Source organism: Pleurodeles waltl, chromosome 11, assembly GCF_031143425.1.
Source record: "Pleurodeles waltl isolate 20211129_DDA chromosome 11, aPleWal1.hap1.20221129, whole genome shotgun sequence".
NCBI lineage: Eukaryota > Metazoa > Chordata > Amphibia > Caudata > Salamandridae > Pleurodeles > Pleurodeles waltl.
Window position 1 is genome coordinate 889,607,818 of NC_090450.1, and position 24,211 is coordinate 889,632,028.

The 24,211-nt window shown below is 42.0% G+C and overlaps 1 protein-coding gene across 5 annotated transcripts in view; it reads left to right on the forward strand.

The window, feature by feature from the left end:
• The first annotated feature begins 8,766 nt into the window (after positions 1-8,766).
• The window catches only part of CMKLR1 (chemerin chemokine-like receptor 1), a 270,815-nt gene continuing 255,370 nt past the window's right edge, over positions 8,767-24,211 (forward strand). For 4 of the 5 annotated variants that reach the window (XM_069214792.1, XM_069214794.1, XM_069214790.1 and 1 more), the window contains exon 1: positions 8,767-8,921. The gene's annotated coding sequence lies outside the window, so the exon portion shown is untranslated. The remainder of the gene's footprint in view (positions 8,922-24,211) is intronic. The other variant, XM_069214791.1, reaches the window with a different exon arrangement.

Consider the following 24,211-nt stretch of genomic DNA (forward strand, 5'->3'; position numbering starts at 1 on the left):
GGGGTGGGGGTGTTGCATGTTGCGTGTATGTGTCACTCTCTTTTTCCTCCACCCTCCCCTGTGTGCTAAGTGCAGTACTCACCGTCGTCATCGCCGTCGTCTTTGGTGTTCCTGGTAGATGAGGAGGTAGACCAGCATGGGCAGGACCTGCAGCTCGGGCTCCATGGCATCCTGGTTCTTCGTTGGGTGTTGAAAGGTGAGTGGTTCCCCTTCAGAATACTGTTTCCGACGTGCTTTTGATGTTGTTGGTGCCGCCCCGGAAAAGCTGGCGGATTGGTGCCTTGTAATACAGTGGGTGGTACATTGTCTTCCACCTGTCTGTTGGCGGTGACCGCTGCAGTGTTTGTTGCTAGCACCTTGGCAATCAGTGTGTTAAAGTGGCTGTCTATGTTGGCGGTTTCCGCCGTGGTCGTGATCCCATTTTTTTTACCGCTGACCTGTTGGCGGTATTACCGCCACTTTATCACCAACCGCCTGGGTTGTAATGAGAGCCTAAGTGACATGTATGTCAGTGGTTTTGTAGAGTACTTCTTCAGCCAATTTCTGTAGGCCAACATGTTATCAAATGTTGATCAGAAAACAACCTTAATCTATTTCGTAATATATTATTTGAGAATGTTACTGAACATTTATAGATGCCCCTGTATTTCCAGCAAATTACCAATAGGTTCAATATAATCCAAGTTAACTCCACCACATCCCCACTGAATCCTTGAACATATGTCAAATTATAGCAATGTAATCCCCTTCAATTTCAATAATGTTTTCAGTTTAGTTTTCATATATGTGGGTTAAGTCTACTAAATTACCAGATTGTTTCTAACATATCCAAGGAAGCATCTAGACTTTGTAGTGGGGAATGCCGAGTTCCAGTAACCGTGTTCCTTGATTGAGAATTCTGGGTGCAGTTTGGAACACACTGAAAGGGCAGCATGGTTAGTAGCATGGTCGGAAGGGCAGCTTAAGCTTTTTACCTATCAAGATGGCCTCTGCTGGCTCCACGTCAGCTACTTCCTGTTTTAACACCAGTTTTTCCTGACTGAGATTTCATGTGCTAGACGGTGCACATAGGTAATTTTCATAGTTGATAAGCCTGTCTCCCAGATGACTGATTCCTGCTTTCAGGGTGGGGGTTTCCACACTGCCTGTTGAAGACAACATTGGGTTTATATGTCTGTAAGTGGTATTTGCTCTAGCACGAACAACAGAGCTGTAGGCAGAGACACATCAGAGAGTGAAACTTAGTAGATGTACTGGGTACCAAGAGGAGAGGTAGATTAATTGATGTCTTGAAATGTAATGCCCTTTAAAGAGGTTCACCTTGAACTGTAAACTAAATTTATTAAGGGTAGGAGCAGATCTGAATGATACAGAAACTTGCGTCCCAGATTGTGAGTGCAAAGATGGAGAAGGCATGTTGACTTTTTTTCTTGTACTTCTTTATCCCAATCTGGTGGTGTCCTTGTTTTGGGTCTGTCTGGAGCCATCGGAGATGGTGATGTGGGCCAAAAAAAGTAGCCACTAGATTTCCATTAGTTGAGAGAGTGATCTATACAAAAATTGCACCTAGTCTCCCAGGGTGTTAGACTTTTCATCCTTGGCAGGGTCTCCCTTAACTTGTTGCCTCTATTTCCCAGGTGGTTGATGTGCACTGGAATCTGTTTTTGCTGCCTTTGTTACTCAGGCACTTTACCACTGTTAACCAGTGCTAAACTGCAAGTGCTCCTTTACAAAATGTGTATGTAATTGGCTTATCCATGATTGGCATATTTGATTTACTAGTAAGTCCTTTACTAATTTACAAGTAAGTCCCTAGTAACGTGCACTAGAGGTGCCCAGGGCCTGTAAACCAAATGCTACTAGTGGGCCTGCAGCACTGGCTGTGGCACCCACATAAGTAGCTCCGTAATCATGTCTCAAACCTGCCACTGCAGTGTCTGTGTGAGCGGTTTTAACTGTAAATTCGACTTGGCAAGTGTAACCACTTGCCAGGCCTAAACCTTCCCTTTTCTTACATGTAAGACACCCCTAACGGAGGCCCTAGGTAGCCCCAAGGGTATATGTATATGGTTAAGGTAGGACATATCGTAATGTGTTTTATATGTCCTGACAGTGAAATATTACTAAATTCGTTTTTCACTGTTGCAAGGTCTGTCCCTCTCATAGGTTAACATGGGGGCTACCTTTAAATCTGATTAAAGTGTAGATTCCTTTTGGGAGTGGATGGACATGTGGAGTTTGTGGTCTCTGAGCTCACAATTTAAAAATACATCTTTTAGTAAAGTTGATTTTAAGATTGTATGTTTGACTGTGCTTTTTAGAAAGTGAGCATTTTCTTGCTTTTACCATTTCTGTGACTCTGCCTGTTTGTGGATTCCTTGTCTGGGTCAATTTGACAGTTGGGCTGGTTGCACCTCACACTAGACAGTGACACAAAGGGAGCTCGGGTGATAGTCTGCAATTCCTGATGAGCCATCTGTGCAAGGAGGGAGGGCATGAGTGGTCACTCACACCTGAAAGGGCTGTGCCTGCTCTCACACAATGCAGTCTCCAACCCCCTGATGTGTGTCTGGGGCCTGGCATGGGCAAGGCAGGATTTCACAATCAAGAGAGACTTTGCTTTGAAGTAGGCCTACTTCAAAGGAGAAAATGGGTATAAGAAGCGCACCCAAAACCACAGACTTTAGAACACTTCGGAAAAACAAGAGGAACCTCTGCCTGGAGAAGAGCTTAGGAGCTGAGGAAGAAGAGCTGCCCTACCTGTAAATGTACTTTGTGGAGCTATCCTGCAGTTGCTGCTTCTGCCAGAGTAAGAGTGCAAAGACTGGACTTTGTGTGCCTTCCATCTTGAGAAGAACTCTCCAAGGGCTTGATTTAGAGCTTGCCTCCTGTTGTTTGAAGTCTCAGGGACAGCAAAGACTTCTCTCTGCCAGCACCTGGAGTCTCTGGAGAGATTCCTACTCTGCCAAGTGGTGCCCATCCAGTTCCTGGGACCCTGAAAGGAGAAGCTGGCAGCCTAAGAGGAAGAAATCCATGCACCGACTGCCATGCGGGGAAAAGATCGACGCAACTCTGATCTGCGGCTGGAAAATTGACACGCCGCCGGCTTTGCGGCTGAAAATCGATGCTCGCCTGCAACGTGACCCGAAGATTGATGCACGGAGCTGGAGAAACGATGCACAGCATCGCTGACGGAGGCTGGTGAGATGGCAAACCGCGCTGCGTGGTTTCTCGATCATCGTGCAGCTGGATTTCTGATGCAAACACTGCTGGGCATGTAAAAATGACGCAAGGACTGCTCAGACCCGAAAGTGCTGACCAGATCGATGCATCGCTCTCCTGCGGAGAGAAGAAATGACGCACCCCGACGCAAAGAAAGGAGAAACAACGCAAGGTCTAGCTCGTGAGTGAAATCGACACATCGCAAGCCCTTTTGGAGGCACACTCGCCCAAGCAGAGGTATTTTTGACGCACCCAAGGTACATTTTCACGCTGACAGTGTTAGTGTGTGTTTAAAATTACAAGAAGACTCTTTTTGCATTTTTAGTGATAACTTGACTTGTGTATTGTGGATTTTTGTCGTTTTGGTCTTGTTTTTTTAGATAATATTTCCTATTTTACTAAACCTGTGTTGTGAATTTTTGTAGTGCTTTCATTAAGTTACTGTGTGTGTTGGTACAAATACTTTACACCTATTACTCTGAAGTTAAGCCTACTGCTCGTGCCAAGCTACCAAGGGGGTAAGCAGGGGTTAGCTGAGGGTGATTCTCTTTTACCCTGACTAGAGTGAGGGTCCTTGCTTGGACAGGGGTAACCTGTCTGTCAACCAAAGACCCCATTTCTAACACAGGGCCTCTGCAGGTTGTGTCCTAAGGTCTACGTTCCAGAAAGAGATTGATCCACAAAGGAAGGGCTTCAAGCTAGATTTGTTGGGAGGAGGGAGGGCCTGTTGCAGTAGAGCTTCGTTGCAGATGTTTATGACACAGCCGGTGTGCCGTATATAAGAGAACTGGTGCTGGCCTGTCTGGAATACATCAACCTTAAATACATAAGCACTATCAGAATCAGAGAAATAACCCTTTCTTTTAATGCTTGTCATTGGTTGTTCTTTGAGCAGAGGTTCTAGCTCAAGCTTCTTTGCATTATTTATAAAGTAGCGAACCAATGTGCAGGTACAGGCTCTTCATCACATTACTTCTTGGAATAACTAATTTGGCAAACATAGCTCGAATCATTAAGAAATACTATTCTTTCCCAGTGATAATTAATGTAGTAATCCTCACTAATCTCTATCATCAAGATAACTATGAGGGAAAGCTGAGGTTTATAAATAGGTAAAAATCTGTATACTTCGCCATGTCAAATTCAGGCAAACCCATCACGGGAATCCTTGCACCAACTTTTCAAATCTGTATTAATAACAGGTAAACACGTATGTGAGACTCTGCATAGAAAAATGTCTTGAATAACGAAGGTCACCTTACACTCGTAAATGTTTTTATGGATGTGCAGTATTACCCCACTGATTTGTAGCCTTGTGTATCAGTAGGAACCATTGCAGGATGGGTTTCTCTGATTAATTTAAAAAAAACACAAACACAAGAATTTTCCACAATTCTCACACATCTCTGCAACACATTTCCACCATAGAAATGCCTATCAAGTGACTCCTGCCAAGGTAGTCAATGTATTGCAGGATTGGAAGTAGAATGGAGTTGGTGGAGGTGGAGGAAAAGGGATTTACCACAGGGGAAACTATTTTCCCTGTGAAGAACAAAACGATGATAAAATAATGTGTCATTGCACAAAAGCAATGCCATTTCACCATACATATTTTACAATCTCTTTAATGACACATCACAAAAAACCTGTGTCATTACCACAAAGAATTGTCAGACGTATGCTTGGAATCTGTAATTGGTGCAGATTTCCAGATGTACTTTTAATATCCTTTCTCAATACCAAAAATGAATACAAATGTTCTGACTCTCTTTGCGACCTAGGCACACAGGGCCTCATTACAACCCTGGCGGTCATAGACCGCCAGGGTGGCTGTCCACGGAAGCACCGTCAACAGGCTGGCGGTGCTTCATGTGGAATTCCGACCGCGGCTGTAAAGCCGCGGTCGCCCAGCCGGGTCCGGCGGTTTCCCGCCGGATTAGCCCCGGCAAGCAGCGCCGCCATGGGGATTCCGACCCCCTTCCCGCCAGCCTGTTTCTGGCGGTTTTCACCGCCAGAAACAGGATGGCGGGAACGGGTGTCGTGGGGCCCCTGGGGGCCCCTGCACTGCCCATGCCACTGGCCCCCTAACATGATTTTCAGGGGCCCCCAGCATGATTTTCACTGTCTGCATAGCAGACAGTGAAAATCGCAACGGGTGCAACTGCACCCGTCGCACCCCTGCAACACCGCCGGCTCCATTTGGAGCCGGTTTCTGTGTTGCAGGGCCTTTCCCGCTGGGCCAGCGGGCGCTCCCTTGGCGGGCGCCCGCCGGCCCAGCAGGAAACTCTGAATGGCCTCTGTGGTCTTTTGACCGTGGAGCGGCCAATTGGCGGTTTCCGCTTGGCGGGCGGCGCCTGCCGCCCGCCAATATTGGAATGACCCCCATAGTGTGGGTGCACACCATCAAGTCACTATTGATAATTTTCAGATATGTTTCTTGGCTTTAATATTCATTTCTCTATTTTAGGTCACCCATTACGTTGTGGATCTTATAGTTATTTGTTATTCCAGTCCACACAATTTAATGCTTTCACTCTCTATCGCATAGAGGATGAACCACACTTTCTGTTAGGTAAGTTAGGCATTGGAATAGCATTAAAAGTGGCACAAGTATTGTCACTTTCATGATAAAGCCTGTTTGTTCAGGAGAATTTAATTTTACCTCTTTCAGACTTACTGTTAGCACTTCTGCATATATTTACGCATCCCAGTTTAATGTGCTGTCTGCATTGACGATCTGTTTAAGTCAACTACATTGTCTTTATAGTGAGGTGAACGTGAATGGTCAGCTCACTACATCGAGTAAGAAAATCCTTATAGTGTAAGCACCAGGGAATTTTCTTCTCAAAAACAAAGTATGAATATAAGGAAAGAGTTTAACTTGTATCCCAAGTTTGTCTCCATGTTGTAGTTTGATGTATTTCCTCCACAGGCGCTCGGCACAGCCACACGATGGGGTGTACTATTTTTATCTGGAGAAGTGCTGGAAATGTGGATGCTAGGATTTGTTTGGATCCTGGGAGATTTTGGAACTTTCTTTCACTGAAATGTCAGGAAAGGTGTGATTTTCGCAAAGTTTGAGATTTTCAGGGCTTTCTGGGAAAGAGAAGCTAATGGGGTCCACGTGGGTCACATCACACCTGAGTTCCCTGGGTGTCTGGATGTCAGAAATATCTGGGTTAAGGTTTCCCAGGGTAGTGGCAGAGCCCAAGCTCAAATATTGCTGCTACTTACTTCACCAATATGTGTCAATTGTGACGGCAAAATTTGATGTTTCGAAGTTTCATTTTGGGGCCTTTGCCATGAAAAGTGAAATGGGCATCCACACAAGTGGGATCCCATTTTTGGGTTGTACACAGAATAATAGAACATTTATTGTTACCAATTAAATTTCTGGCTTCAAAATAAGAAAGAACACATTTTGAGAAATGCCATCCGTATCACATGATTATATGGGTAACTCGTAACATCCCTGCGACTAGACATGTTTGATGAACGTATCAGTGAATACTTTTTTGTAAATTGACCATAAGTGCAAAATATTACAGGTGAAAATGATGTTGCCTATTTCTATTCTTTCCTATGTTTGTACATCTTTTTTATTTCAATCATTAGTTTCTTTAGGAAAAGTATGCACAATCTATGCAAATGACCCCTTCTAAAATTCATAATTGTGTCTACTTTTCACAAATGTATAACCCATGTGTTTCACACTTATTTCCACCACAAACTGCAAATAGGATGAAATGTCAAAAATAGGAAAAAATGACTACCACTTTACAAAAATGAAATAACGGTGGTAAAAAAAAGTAGGGTCTGATTCAAGAAAAGTGGAGCTGCACCCAGTGCTGCGCAACTTTACTTGTGCCCCTTAGCGCCCTCCTCATATCACCGTGTGTGAGCCTTTTTTAAAATACGGCACACCATGGTGCATGGTAGGGGACAATAGTGTCGGAATTCCTGACGCTATTGATTCACTCTGCAGGAGTAGTGCCAAAATGTTGGCGCAACTCTTGCAGAGTACATGGGGGTCCATTGTATTCAATGGCATCCCCATTTTAATGCATGCTCTGAGCAGCAGTTAAAAGTGTTGAAAAAAAATGGCACAAATAAATCTCTTAGATTTTCTCGTGCCATTTTTTCATCCTCCCTAATGGGAGAACGTTCCCCCTTGCATACATAATGCCTGGCACGAGCATAATGTGGCGCAAGGGTTTGCAAAGTGCCCAATGCATGCATTGCACTACTTTGTAAATATGACAAGTGTAAAAAGCCACTTTAGCGCTGCAGAAAACATTATGCTATGGCGGCGCTAAGGTGGCGCTAGGGCCTCTTAAATCAGGCACTTCGTTTTTATAACTTTGCTTGTTCCTGAAAGATTGAAAGATGGTCACCTTAGCGTAGCAAACCTTTTGCTGATGTAATTTTAAGAATACAACATGATTATGTGCACAACACTTCGTTCCTATTTTTTGTAGAATTAAAAAAAATGTTGCTATATTTTAGCAATTTTCTTGGTTCTTTGCAGGGGTATCCACAAATGCTGGGTGTTTTTACAATACCCAAGACGTTAGAAAAGAGGCTGCAAATATGGCCAGTAAACAGCTTTCAATTTAGTGGGCAGAGAAAAGGCAGGGCCCTAGAAGTAAACTCCTCCACCACCCTGCCTGCCTTTATTCTGTCTGCCAAACCCTAAATAAATTCCATGGTATAGTAACATCATAGTTGCACAAGCTGGCTAGAAGACTTAACATTCGCTGCTGAGATTAGCTGTGGTTGAATGACGTGAGTTTAAATCCTGGCAAAAAATCCTTATATCCTTGTGAGGTCAGTAAATTGACAACCATTTAAGCGGATAACAGGCTACATCGTAGTAAGGGTCTCCATATGAAAAAAGGGTATGCTTCGTAAAATAGCTGCAAGTGGATAATTTCCTTGCAGTTTCCGGTATTTGAAATAAAGTGCGAGAATGATCTGAAAGAGGACCTCCTCAGATCAGTGCTTGATGTAAAGTACAATGGACTTTATTTTAACTATGCCCTTCACAGCCAAACGTTAAATGAATTATTTGAGGGAAAGAGAAGACTCAAATGTATTTGGTATTAGTTTGTAATTTGACCGTTTTAAGTGCTGGTTAATATAACAGAGGTGCAATCTCAAAGCCATGATCGTATTTTTGTACCTCCTGCTCAAACATAAAATATTTTGGCAACATTTAGATCAGTGGTTCCCAACCCCTCCTCAGGGGGTCTGCGACTGCTTCGAAAATTAAACAATATGAACACATTTGCTCCCCAGCTTTCAGGAATGACTTAATGGGGGGTCCATGGGCTCCAATAATGATTCAGTGGGGGTCCCTGGGTTCCGGTAATCATAAAGTGGGGGTCCACAGAAGTCAAAAGGTTGGGAACCACTAATTTAGTATGCAGCTGTCACACAAACTCTGAGTCTCAGTAAAGCAACCGAATATTCTGATGATGTCACGCAGGAGGAGAAGTGCGACCACAGTATTTTCAGCTACTGACAAACCACAAACGCCAACCCTATTTCCTCTTCTAGAATACTTTCTTAGTTCTGTGAACATCGTATCTGAAAAGGCTGCTCATTTTCGTCTGCTGTGATAAGTACCAGAGCTTGAACGTCTTGAAGAATTTCCGCGTTCAGCAGCGGCAACCGAGCTGTCTTCCAGCCAAAAAAAGGTAACCCAAGTTTAAACAGCAAGGTCTATTTCAAATGTGATCATGTATGAAATGTTATTTCCTCGAGAAGAAAAGCTGCGGTTATATTTTTTGTACATGAGCCCTACACTTAAGAGTGTGCAAACATTTCTGAAATGGCGAAAATTAACTTAAAACGTATAGTAAGGAAATAACTTCTCTCTTAGAAGGTGTTTGTGATTTCAATTTTTGTCATTTTCTAAAGTACCTGTTAGAATTAAAAAACAGTAACTGTTCGTTGACCTTGGACGGACTAAAGACTGATATTTCCAACTTTGGCTATGAAACTGGGATCTGAAGCAAGAGCTTAAGCCACTGAGGTACATAGCTAACATTTTTAGAACATTTCAAGTGTGGCAAAACCGAAGAGTGTCTTGGTGATGGTATGTAAAAACTGTAAAATAATCTGTATATCAGATAATGTTTTCGAATTGTAATAAAGAAGACTTCAGACCTTATTTAGAGATTGGAAGATGCAGATACGTTGTCAAAGATTGATGGTTCATCTGTCCTGTGCCATGAAACACAGCCCGGCAAATGAACCACTGCCATTCACATGCCAGACCTGCTGCTGACTTTACCTTAGTCTAAGTTTTCTTATTGGTAAAACAAGTATCACATCCACCATACATAGAGTTTGATGTCTGCCAGCAGATGCATTGAAAAAAATACTGCACACCTGGAGGAAAAAAAGTATAGATAGCCAAATCGTGCACGCACTAACTCAACAGTCAACACATGCAAGATGTTCCTACTGCTGAGAGCCATTGGAATGCATGTGGGAGAGGTTGTGGACCACATGTGTGTTGCCTTACAAAATACAAGGTACGTTCGAAACAAAAGTATGACTAAAAGGTGCATGTTTCGTTAAAATAGAATGTTGACATATATTAACTTTACATGTACCAAAACAATACATAATAGGCTAGGGCAAACCATACACTATACATATGTGAATCACCATGTCACATATAGTCCTACATTGCCAAAAGGTGTCATTTTTAAGAAAAATCGTTTGGTTAACATGTTAAAGTCTAAAAATATCTTAAACCTTTATATATAGTGAAGCACACACAAAACGTCCACATAGACCTTTCTTCCCTAGAACTTTGTTACCTAAAAATACTTCCATAGCTCTAACCTCTCACATCATATCACATCAACCATCAGCGGCTTCCTTTCAACTTTCAACCCCGTTATATGAAAATTCGAAGTACTTCCAATATCTTTTTTGTGCTATGACACAACCGTACAAGTACCACAATGCACCAGATCACCAAATAATAGTTCTGAAAATTTGGAAAACCTGACCTGGATTTACCTCAAAATAAAGTATGTAAAATATGAACTATAATGCTTCAGACACGATCAATTAACAGAGAAAAAAATATGTTTTTGAATAAATATTGAGAGATGTGCTGTGGTTACATGAGATGTAATTGGTAGACATTGTTTGCACACTTGTGGAAGCCTGTTATTAGTAACGTTCGTTAGGCACTGTTAAGGTGTTGATTTTTTATGTGTATGCCATAAGATACCCACCTCCTGACTCTTACCATTCTTACACTGTTACCAGCCCAGGAGTTTTGGGTTATAACCTAATGAACTGTCAGTGTTCTGTTCTGTAGTTTGCTTAGATTGACATAATTACATTAACAGACATCAAAACAGCTTTGCAGGTAAACATAGAAAAGAAAGAACCGTTTGACATTATTTAATATTTGGCAGTAGATTAGTTTGATGTCTACTAGATCAGAGCTTGCTTTACTCAGCTAACCTTGCAGAACAGAAACACACACACACATATGCACACACACACACACTCACACACACACACCCACGCACACCCACATATACATGCAGATATATGTATGTATATATGCATATTTATATATATGTATACATATGTATAGATATGTCTATATATATCTATATTTACTGAAAAAAACAAAGGTTACAGGAACGTTATAGTTAGGAAATAGAATTAAAAAAAGCGATAGAGATGCAATTAAAAAACAAAAGGGTGCACAGACGTATAGTTAGGCTCACATTTCACACGTACAAAAGCATAGAAATTCAGCAGTTATAGTTACCTCAGCTAAGTATAACTTGCACCCCGTAATGCACTGCTGATGACATCACATATGACATCACTCATTAAATGGTCAGTGACATCACTGATAACATCACTGATGACATCTCACGGAAGCGTAATCTGCGTACCAAAGGCTAGCTTTCTGCCAAATTTGGTGAAATTACGTCCAGCGGTTTGGGCTGTAGTCGTGCTCAAAGGTCCTATAGGAATTAACATTGGAAACACATGTTTTTTATCCACCCTTGTTCTTGGCTCCCTCTTCATGGATCACCATAATATATATATATATATATATATATATATATATATATATATATATATATATATATATATATATGTATATATATATATATATATATATAATATACGTGTATATATACCCCCGTTCTTGGCGCTTGCTTGAAGGATCACCACCCGTAGGTAATATCTCTATATAAATTTATATCTATATAGGCATAATATACATATATATATATATATATATATATATATATATATATATATATATAGTTACATTGAGGGCTTTCTTTTAATTCAAACTTCAGAGAAATAATTTTATTTTAACATATTTGAACTCATTATGTTTTTAATTCAAATGTCTGTTTTCCTTTGCATTTGCTGTAACTTTTCTTTATCGTTTAACATTTATAATAAATATAAAAAATAAATCAACATGTATATTTTACATGAAAATATGTTTTCTTATTGTTATAATTTCTAATCAACTTTAAAACCTTTCCATATACACTACCGTAGGGAGTTCTCTTCTAGGGGTAGGCAATGAAGTCCGCTCTGCCGGCAGAGTTTGCAGAGTTTTGCCCAGTCCATGCGGAGTTCCCAAAAACTCCGTGGAGTGGCGTGGAGCGTAGTTTTTCTTCTCACTCGCCAACTGTAGGTTGGTGAGCGTGAGTGAGAAAAATCAAATAATAGACCACTTCCCAGTGAGATTCCCCAATGCGAATGGTTGCGGCAGGTCACCACCACTCGCTTTGAGAAATCTGCCACTCTTGTTGAGCCAGCAGATGCATTGAGCTGCAGTTCGAGTAGAACATCTATTTGAACGATAAAAAGAAGCAGCGCCCTTTTGAGCTGCGCATTGTGCCACTCATGCTAATTTCACAGCGCGGACAAACTCCTGGAGTTAAAAACCAGCACAAGCAGTGCAACTCACCGCACTCTGCCACTCACAGAACTCCACGTAGTGCGGCTGAGTTTTTTGTGCACTACGTAGAGTTCCAGGTAGCAGAACTCCTTGAACTCCGCCCAGACGTAATCTCTCCTCCCCATTTGTGAAGGTCTCTGCCCAAGTGTGTGGAATGTCAAATACAGTTGTAAAGTCACTACTAGTGGTCTTATTTGATGTTATTATTGACTTCGTCCCTCATTTAGCAGGGATATGTAAGTCTAGAATTTGAAGTAACTTTACCACTGTAAGTGATGAGAAGTCAAAAGTAGTAATGTTACTGAACTGTGCAAGAACACATTTATTTGCAATAACCTTTGTGAAAAGAGCCCTCGTTATTTTTAAAGTTCTCCAGACCCGGAACTGAAATATCTGCAAGCAATAAACAATTCAGGATCTGCAGTCCGGATATGATCCTTTTACATTTAGTTGCATTTTTAGATAGGCCAGAAGAGTAAGATACCTCACAGGTGCTACCAAGCCAAATAAAGCCTATTTGTTGGCATCATATTTTGGCACATTTGTTACTCATGTCAATTTGTTTACTGTAGGAGATGGGTGAACTTTTGGGATAGGCAACTCTAGAGAGAAAGCACAAATATAAGAATACTATATTAATACGTGTAGAATTACCAGAGAAAAATCCTACAGGTCAAACATGAAAGACTTTTTTTAGCACCAAAACCCAAGAACTACAGGATAACATTCCAAAATCAGTGTGATAAGAATGATTTCTCGGTGTTATCATCCATTTTACTACGAGGTCAACGGCCGATTGAGAAGTATGTACAATCTACGGGTAATTCTGCATCTTGAAATCAGTAATACCATTGGCAGTACTACAGCATCAAAGCTACAACAGTGTTTGTAACAGAGGCCTACGTGGAACATTCGTTTTAAAAACAGTGTATTTTAGTTGCAGCAGTAGGCATCTGGATTGACGTGATGATAGGTGTGATAAGCAAGAAGCAGGGAGTAAACGAATGTTTAAGCTCCAACAAGGAAAATAACTACTCACCTAAATGGGGCAGTTGACCTTAGTGCCTAAAATAAGGAAGAATGGCTATACTATTGGCAGTTTCAATACAACTAGTGTTGAAACAGAATACCTCTGAAAAGGTTTGACTTTCTGTTGGCAGCTGTAATGCCTTTCTTGGTTTCTGTACATGACGTAAAAGTATTGCATTTGTTTTTCAACTTGCAGCAATATTAAATAGTGAACATGGATATTTAGTACAGTATTCAATTAAACTATGGGGTGCGAGGCAGGGTATGTGTAGGGAAAAAGAGGGGAGAGCATTACAAAGAGATTCTCTAGCAACAATAGAATGCATCTGCAAAAGGGTTCCTCTACCATATCAAATTAATGTGAAATGAGAGAAAACAACTTAAAATCTTGCTAACAATAGCCTGTTTCTCATTTTCTGCTACAGGTAATTCCAGAATTCCTAAAAACCTGTTTTAGGAAACAGAATAATTGCTTAATTTTGAGAGGTGGGATACATTTGTAACCCCCGTTAACGAGTACAACAGTATTAATAATTGAATAACTTACCTACAAAGTTTCCATATCACCAGGATTTGGTATTCAATCTGTTAATAGGTAAAGACATATGTAATAATGCCAAGACATATATATTAATAGGCAAGTAGAAGTCCAAACCCCCCATGAGTCTTTCGACAGCATACATGTAAGTACCAATCTGGTGTCTGAACGCCAGGTGGAGAATGGTGCCCTAGACACTGATAAACCTTAGTGATATGTGTATGGGTTTTAAACAAAGCGAAGAACAAATAGAATGTCATACTTCTTTTTCAGAGACAGATTTTGGCAAACTACAGCCCATAAACAAACAATTGTCCCCTTGATATGAGTGCACTTCGCCGATCTAATATTTATCATTGCAAACGAAATGTGCTGAAGTGGAAATTAGGCTGTCACTGCAAAAGTTGCCTCCTGGCTTCATTCCATCATGGTAATATATATCTGTGCAGTCCAGACGCTTAATGATAAGTGGCCGGAATGGGCAGGCTGGCACTGTTTCCTAACATGGTCTTTTTTCTTTCCTGTGAAGCGTGCTAATTATAATGAGGACAGTTCATTAACAAAAGTGCTATATTTATTTTACCGTCATGTCTCTTGAAACCTGCTTGCTACTGTCCTCCTGCTGCCTACTAGCTCTCCATTAATATGCAAAGTGCAAATAAAAATCTTGGAAATGTGCATCTGGACGTGCTTGCTCAAGCACCACTCCAAATCTCCTGTCAGGGTACCTCAACACTTCTCAGAATTTTGGCCTCTTGCCTATTTATAAAAAATGTTTCTCATTTCCTAAGGGTATTATTTATAGCTGTTTTGTGCTTCATTGCGTGTACTGTGTTCATGTAATTTATGGTATTCCCTATGATTTCCCAAAGAAGCAAAAATATGTAAGAAAATGCATTGACTTTGTCAGTGTAGGGTGATGGAATGCATATTTCTAAATTCATATTTGAAAATTATCATGTTAAAAATACTTCTCAATGCACTGATTTAATCTGATATACAAAGGTGACATTGTTCAACATGCTAATGCAATGCACTTTTTAAAATCATATTCTAACAATTTTGCCTCAAGATGGTTTGAAAATGATGGTGCTCCTTAAGTTAAGTGGTGCAGGGTAACCCAGTTACTGCCTTTCCTTAACTCCAATTAATCTTTAAATAAAGGCTTGTCTCTTTATTTGAAATTTTAATGTTGGTGTTGAGTCGAGTGAACAGCAACGAAAGCAAGTGGAATACTATAAAGGGAACCTGATCCGATCACATTCACATTATTACACCAGGGGCAGGCCACCATTTTCGAGTTGTCAGGCTAGAGCTACAAAGGAATTAATTACACCTGTCTTCTGAGTGGAACAAATGTACTTATGTGCACAATGCCTGTGTTTGTACCACCATGTTGTGGCAGATCCACTATCATACAGCTGGTTACTTCTTCTTTTGTGAGTGCTAACATGCCACTAATATAAAAGTATATATCTTCTAATCTGGACTATCACCTATAAAAATGCAAGTATTTCAAGAGTTCCAGGCAAAAATGCGTTTTGCCATTCCATCGCCCAAAATGTTCATGACTTTTCTTATAATTAGACACCCCCTGGTGGAAGTTCCATAAAGCTGCAGCTTTGTTTCTCCTTACAATACAGATCATGCACGTTGCTCCTGTGCAGCCATTCGCGTTCCCAGTAATAGTGTGTGACCTTTTCTTTAAGATTCTTATGGGCAACATCAAATAATGTATTCTATTAATATTTTTATTGGCTCCATGCTCTCCCTCTCTCATTAAATGCTTGAATTAGCTATTTGAAATAATGCTCATTTAATACTTAAACCACATCTGCTTTGACGCATTGCATTTTTTTAACAGACTTTATCACATATCTCCTTTTTTAAATCATCTAAGGTTACCCTGAATATTATTCAACTAATCAATTTTATACATGTTAACAAGAGTCTAAAACATACAAGATTTACTGTGTAATTATTAATTAATCCTTATACTCTCAAAGTCTGACACTTCATTTCAGAAGTAGTCAAGAGAGATTCAGAAACATTAATATTCATCAGCTTCGATCCAGACATCTCCCTGTTATGTGTTGCCGTTAAACTAATTGCGGGCAATTTAATTTTAAAGGTGCCATGTTCTTGCATCCGGACTATGATCGGCGGTACCTTTTACAATATCCTTTTTTTTCAGCAATGTCTCAGCTTGAACATCCAAAGTATAGACGGTTTATACATAAAAAAACACATACTAGTGTTTAGTGCACGCCGTTTAGATGTGTTTGCTATGTAATTATTCAACTTAGAATGTCACCAACAGTGTAATTTGCTTTGTCAAATCAGTAGCTTGATAGTCGATTGTTCAGGAGAAAATTCCAGTCGACCAATCGAACACGGTTTCTACTAGCTGGACCTACTTTCTTGCTTACTTTATTTTGAGCTTGTAATAAACTACTACTCAAAAGAGTTGGCGTCGTTAGAATCTTGTAACTGGTAGTTGGTGTATAATTGCAGCTTTTGGATCTAGCTGATATTTCTATTTAAACATGATATTTTTCTGACGGATCTTCACAGTGCAACTTTAAAAGCATGTATACCGCAATTATTACCATTAACTGCTTCACAGGGCGTGCTTTCATTTGGTCCTCAACTTCAACAGAGAAAGGGTTCAGTATCTACACAGTTTGGATATCATTCGCCCCCCACCCCCTCTCGCCCCCTGACTGCGCATGCATTTCCTCTAGGGTGGTTACTTTTGGTGGTCTATTTGGAAATCCATCCCAGGACCTTGTTTTAGCTTCCACAAACGGACTGTAAAACCAGAAACATCTCTGTATGTACTCCATAACGCTCCTGCACTCCCCCGAGCATTAAGACCGTTTCTTCAGTGTATAAATCCCCCAGTGCCCAACACCTTCCCTGAACTCAATGTCTTATACCATCCTGCTGCTAAAAAGTCACAAAGTTTGGGAAGGTTCAAAACGCAGCCTCTTTGCAACTGCAATGTTACCTGTGGCTCTTCACGCCAGGGTCGGACTGGGACAGACAATAGGCTCGGGAAACATTATAAAAGTGGCCTCCAGTAGTGAATTCGAAAGCCTAAAAATGTGGTCTATGTTTGCAAACTGAGGCAGTTTTAAACTTGTAAAGAGATGGTGAATGAGTGTTTTGCTAGGTTTGGAAGACTGCATGGATTTCAGCTTGCTGCAGGGTGCAGGGAATGTTTGTTTTAATATGAAGAAAATCAACTGCAAAAACCATAAAACTGCCGAACAAACAGCAAGCACAAGAAACAGCATTCATGCTGACCTGTCAAACCATCAGGCACTGCCTGGTTGTCCTAAGGCCAGTTTGACCCTTCTTCACACACCCCTCTGCCAGACCCGTGACATTAATCGAATGTGCTGCACCCTTTCTCATCAACATCATCAGCGAGCATCACCACCTTGCGACATCCCTTCAATAAAGTTCTCTCCCAAGAGAAAGATGGATCCAAGCACTGCAGCAAGTTCTGAGGCTAGGGCATTCATTCATTAAACTTTATATCCAGCATAGAAAGGCTGCCCTGCTCCTATGAGAGCTTCAACATTGCCAGTTTCTCCCTGGGACAGGAATCAGCTCATAACAGTGTGGTCAACATAATGTCCAGATCCTTCAACACCAGTTTATGTAACACATGCATGGTTCAGTTGCAACACATAGACACCGTGGGAGTACCACCATCTTTAGCAGTGCAATGGATCCACACGTGCCATCCCTTACTTGCCTTACATTAAATGCAATATTGCCCCCTAAGGTGTGCACCTGTAGCACCCAAGCATATCTAGAGGTATCCCTTGCCTGTCAAGTCTAACTCCTATCTCACATGAATACACAGTCAGTTTTCAATAAAAAAAAATATTATTTTTGTTTATTTTATTATGATCCTTGCCCACTTTAGTATTGGCATGCTTCATCATTGGGTCCACCCTGACCCCTATGAGCCAGGATGGACGTAACCATATTCCAGGAGCTCTTCTGATATTGTTTCTACTGAGGAGAATAAAGGGAGTAAAAATATCTCAGACAGACCTAGGTATCCCTTTCCCTTTATTGGTGGTCTGGGTGAGTATGGATGAAAAAATGTCTTAATGGGGGTTCTTAGGCTATAATGGTCCTATGACCCTAGAATGATGATCAACATATTTCAGCCCCTAGTCTACGGCCTTTTTGGTCCAGGGCTTTCTTCAGGACATAATGGTATTGGTTGCACGGTGTTACATACTTTCACACCTAGTACCATTTATGTGGGGCATGCACCACTATCATTGCATGCAAGGAGAGGAGATTCTCTCGCCTTATTCTAGGATCAATGTTCCTGCAAAAAGAAAAAAGGCAAAGCTCATTTACGTTTACTACATAGCATTCAAATTGTGTGGGAACCACAATGCAGAGATTAAAAAAAAGGACTAAACATTGTCTGCTGCCAATGGCACATGTTTAATGGTATTGGTGGCCATGAACTGTTGTAGTGCCACAACATGCATCTTAGTGTACAATTGGTGTGAATCTCACTGACCCACCCCACACTCAAAAGGCCCTGTGTGTTTCATACTTTGTGTTTCACATACTATAGTTCACACATCATTTTGTGGTCCTATTTTTATCATGCCTTTAATGCAACCCATGCATCACTGGTGCAGTTACATACAGGATAGCACACATGAGGCGAAAGCACCTCCAATCATACTGTCACTTACCCTATTGGGATATTGGTCCTATCCTTGGGGGGCAGAGGAAGCATGCCCCTGTAGTCACACAATGTCATTGTGCACCTGTATCCCCAAGTATGTCAAGATTCCAGGTTGTGAATGCATTGCCAGAGCCGGTCACATGACCTTTAACCTGTTACAACTTTGACTCCCTATTGTGATATATTTGAACACCTCCATCAAGACTGCCAACATCCTAGAAGCATGGAAACAAGCAGAGGTCAACCCACTCCTGAAGAAACCCCCTGCCAACTCCAGCAAGCTCAGAAATTACAACCCCATCACTCTGCTCCCCTTCCCAGCCAAGGCCCTGGAAAAAGCCATCAACAAGCAACTCTTCGAACACCTTGAAAGACACAACCTGCTATACTCCTCCCAATGTGGTTTCCGCTCAAAATCACAGCACAGAGACCGCCTTCATCGTTTCAATGGATGATATCAAGACCCTCCTGGAGAGGAAGCAGTGCTGATACTCCTGGACCTCACACTACGTTCAACACCATCTCCCACTTCACCCTCACCTCCAGACTCCACCACATCGGGATCTAAAACAACACCCTCAAATGGATCCATGCCTTCTTCAAAGGCCGCACCCAGAGCATCCACCTCTCACCCTTTACGTCAGAACCAAAGAACAACATTTGCAGCATCCCTTGGAGATCCTCCCTCAGCCCCACTCTCTTCAATGTCTATGTGACGTCGTTAGCCAAGCTCGTCTGCTCCTATGGACTCAACATCATCTGCTATGCCGACAACACACAACTAATACCCTCCCACTCCAAATTCCACCCCACCCTCAGAGACAACTTCAGCAACGCAATGACACGTCACCGAATGCATGAGATCAACTGCCTGAAACTGAACACGGACAAATGGGAGGTGATCATCTTTGGAAGCAACCCCTCCCCCTATAAGGACTCCTGGTGGCCATCCCTGCTAGGACAACCCCAACCCCTACAGACCACACATGCAACCTTGTCATTGACAGCAAATTTACCTTCAAACAGCAGATAAACACAGTGACCTCCTCCATACCTCCCTAACCTCTGCATGCTACATAAGATCTTCAAATGGATCCCCATCAAAATCAGAAAGAAACCATCCAAGCCATCATCACCAGCAGACTAGACTACGGAAATGCCCTCTACATCGGACTCCCCGCCAAGCTCCTCCACCGCCTACAGACCATTCAGAACTCAGCCTTGAGACACAACCTAGACCCCCGCAGAAGGGCTCACATCACACCCCACCTCAGAGAGCTATACTGGCTGAGTTCACAGGAGGTGCAAATTCAACGTTCTCACCATCACATACAAAGCCCTCCACAAAATCGGACCCATGCTTATCAACCGCAGACTCTTCTTCCACCAGCCAACCTGGGAGCTTTGCTCTACAACTCTCGCCCTCTTGCAGGTCCCGAGAATCCGATGCTGCTGCAGTGGAGGTCGATCCTTCTCATACCTCACCGCAAAGTCCTGGAATGACCTCCCCCCGTATCTGCTCACATCGCTCACTCTCCTTGACTTCAGCAAAAAACTCAAGACTTGGCTACTTGAGGAGTAGCTACCGGCACAAAACAACATCCAAGAGCACCTGGATACTCACCAGGGTGATAAGCCACGCTTTACAAACCTATTGATTGATTTGATATTTTTAATCAATCTTCACAGTAACCTGACTCTTCAGAATATTATTATACAACAATCCATAACAAAACATTCACAATCAATTGCAATATGAGGAAAAGGCACAGGCCTCAGATGTTTTGTGGAACAGTGCTTAACATGGTCAAATCCATGATAAGTTTGCAAGCAGTCCATACTACTTAAAACAGCAGATAGGCATCACAATTGCACTTAATACCTAGGCTTTAATGATATACCTTCAAGCATTTAAAATAAGCTGTTGGGCTTTAAAAGAAACTAACATTTCTCATAACTAGGCAATTTGTAAATTAAAGTAAAACTGTCCATTGCATTTTTTATTGTCTGTGGGTTCCCTGGTGAAGAAGCTTGGATTGTTTTGGTGGCGGCATTAGTCAAAAAGTGCTTCAAGAAATTATTTCTGGGTTCAAAGAGCACACAATTTATACATGATTTTTTTACATAATGCATTAAATTTGGGTTGTTTTCTCTGCATCAACCTTTTTAGGTTTTGCCAGAACAATGCATGCAGCACATGCGCTGGCCCCGCGCAGTCTCTTATACACAAAACAAAAAAGCTTAAAAGGGGCAATGAGCTTGACCTTTACTTAACATTACTTATCATTGGTTGACTTGCATGTCGCTCATATTGCTTTACTTCTTATTGGTCAGCTGCTTCCTGCATCTTCCTGCTTTCTCCCGGGGCTTCAGTATTGTGTCTGCGGTGGAGCATAGACCGAGTACAGATTCCTGTCTGCGGCTAGTGTCCTTCCACTGGTTGCATGCTTCTGAATGTATTTTTTGTTTACTTTTAGACATGCACCCTTGAAGGATTCATGTCTCTGCAATCTGTGTCTCTCCCTGCTTCCACGCCCTCATGTTGCTTTGCACACCCCACCCTCCTCCCACTGTTCATTGTTGGTGCTTCCTCCCCCTCCCGCTTTTGACCCCTCCCCCACTCCTGCCTCATGTTGCCTGCCCCTCCAGCACCTCCTGAGCTATTTTAAGCCATATTGCACAGCAGCTTGGGTTGCTGTGCAACATGGCTTAAAGGAAAAATAGAGCTATGATGCAAGTCAACAATGACCACGCCATAGAGCTTCATTTTTAATTTCTTTAGCTTTTTTTAACTTGTAAAGAAAAACATTGACAAAGACAATATATCTCACATAGGTGAAATCTAGAAACCTTTTGGCTTTGCCACCGGTTGTTTGTCATTCTTCTTATCCTGCTGGCAAAACTTGTGTGCAAGCCTGATACTAACATGCTTCTATATTTGTTTTGAGCCACAAGCGTCCCTTCCATGCATGCATATTGTGCATAGCAAATACTTTGTCACCCAACTACAGAGACCATGCACATCTGTGGCCTGGTTCACTGTGTTGTGCTGGTGACTACATGCAATAGTAGGAGAGGCTCGCCTTTGTTGTGGTCTCTTGTGGAGTAGCAAGTTTACTTACATACGAGATGGTGCTCAGCATCAGCATAACATTTGCTTTTGTGCAGAGCACCTCCCAGTATGCATTCAAATAACTGCCTTGGTAGCTCCAAGGGCAGGGTGGCTTTAATGTTACTGTTAGACTTTTCATCCTTGGTGTGGTCTCCCTTAACTTTTTGCCTTGTTTTCCAGGTTGTTGATGTGTGCTGGACTCTTATTTTGCTGTTTTTGTTACTCTAGGCACTTTACAACTGCTAAAGTGCAAGTGCTCCTATGCAAAATGTGTATATATTTGGTTTATAGATGATTGGCATATTTGATTTATTAATAAGTCCCTAGTACAGTGCACCAGAGGTGCCCAGGGCCTGTAAATCAAATGCTACTAGTGGCCTGCAACACTGGTTGTGCCACCCACATAAGTAGCTCTGTAATCATGTCTAAGACCTGCCACTGCAGTGTCTGTGTGTGCAGTTTTAACTGTAAATTCGGCTTGGCAAGTGTACCCACTTGCCAGGCCTAAACCTTCCCTTTTCTTACATGTAAGGCACCCCTAAGGTAGGCCCTAGGTTGCCCCAAGGGGATGGTGCAGTTTATGGTTAAGGCAGGACATTTAGTAATGTCCTTTATATGTCCTGACAGTGAAATACGGCTACATTTGTTTTTCACTGTTGCAAGGCCTGTCCCTCTCATAGGTTAACATGAGGGCTACCTTTAAATATGATTAAAGTGTAGATTCTCTTTGGGAACGGATAGACATGTGGAGTTTGGGATCTCTGAGCTCACAATTTAAAAAGACATCTTTTAGTAAAGTTGATTTTAAGATTGTGTGTTAAGATTGTGTGTTTGAAAATGCCACTTTTAGAAAGTGAGCATTTTCTTGCTTATACCATTTCTGTGACCCTGCCTGTATGTGGATTCCCTATCTCGGTCAGTTTGACAGTTGGGCTGGTTGCACCTTACACTAGACAGTGACACAAAGGGAGCTGGGGTGTAATCCGCATTTCCTGATGAGCGATCCGTGCTAGGAGGGAGGGGAGGAATGGTCACTCACACCTGAAAGGGCTGTGCCTGCCTTCACACAATGCAGTCTCCAACCCCCTGGTGAGTGTCTGGGGCCTGGCCTGGACAAGGCAGTATTTCACAATCAAGAGAGAATTTCCTATGGAGTAGGCCTACTTCAAAGGAGAAACTGGGTATAAGAAGGGCACCCAAAACCACAGACTTTAGAACACTTCTGGAAACCAAGAGGAACCTCTGCCTGCAGAAGAGCTGAGGAATAAGAGCTGCCCTGCCTGTGACTGTGCTTTGTAGAGCTATCCTGCAGTTGCTGCTTCTGCCTGTGCCAGAGGACAAAGACTGGACTTTGTGTTGCCTTCCTTCTTGTGAAGATCTCCAAGGGCTTGATTTAGAGCTTGCCTTCTGTTGTTTGAAGTCTCAGGGACAGCGAAGACTTCTCTCTGCCAGCACCTGGAGTCTCTGGAGAGACTCCTACTCTGCCAAGTGGTGCCCATCCAGTTCCTGGGACCCTGAAAGGAGAAGCTGTCAGCCTAAGAGGAAGAAATCCATGCACAGAATGCCGCGCGGGGAAAAGATCGATGCAACTCTGATCTGCGGCTGAAAAATCGACACGCCGCTAGCTTTGAGGCAAAAGATCGACGCCCAGGGCTGGAGAAACGACGCACAGCATTGCTGACGGAGGCTGGTGAGATCACACCCCGCTGCGTGGTTTTCGGATCATCGTGCAGCTGGATTTCCGATGCAACACAAGGCCTGCCCAGACCCGAGAGTGCTCACCGGATCGACGCATCGCTCTCCTGAGGAGAGAAGAAACGACGCGCCCGACCCAACGAAAGGAGAAACGGCGCAATGTCTTGCTCGTGAGTGAAATCAACGCATTACAAACCCTTTTTGACACACACTCGCAAGTGTAGGATAATTTTCTGATGCACCCAAGGTACATTTTCACGTTAACATTGTTAATGTGTGTTTAAAATTACATGAAGACTCTTTTGCCATTTTTATAGACAACTTGACTTGTCTATTGTGGATTTTTGTCATTTTGGTCTTGTTTTGTTTAGATAAATATTTTCTATTTTTCTAAACTTGTGTTGTGTCATTTTGTCGTGTTTTCATTACGTTACTGTGTGTGTTGGTACATATACTTTACACCTAGCACTCTGAAGTTAAGCCTACTGCTCATGCCAAGCTACCAAGGGGGTAAGCAGGGGTTAGCTGAGGGTGATTCTCTTTTACCCTGACTAGAATGAGGGTCCTTGCTTGGACAGGTGGTAACCTGACTGCCAACCAAAGACCCCATTTCTAACATTGTTGATCAGCGGAGGGGACTGGACTTGTATTTGTACTTGACATACAGTAATTAAGTGTATACTACTGTTTGAGTTCAGACCACTACGTGACCACATACTAATTGTCTTGTGATTTTTGCTTTTCTCTTTGGGACTTTCTTTTTGTTCTTTTTCTCACTGATCCCTTGAATTACTTTTTTTGAAACTTCATTGGGAACTTGTTTTTCTGCCTTTGGAACTTTGCACTTGTTTTTGATTCTTCATCATGTCTCAGTCTGGAGATGCATCAGCTAGAGCTGACATAGAGAAA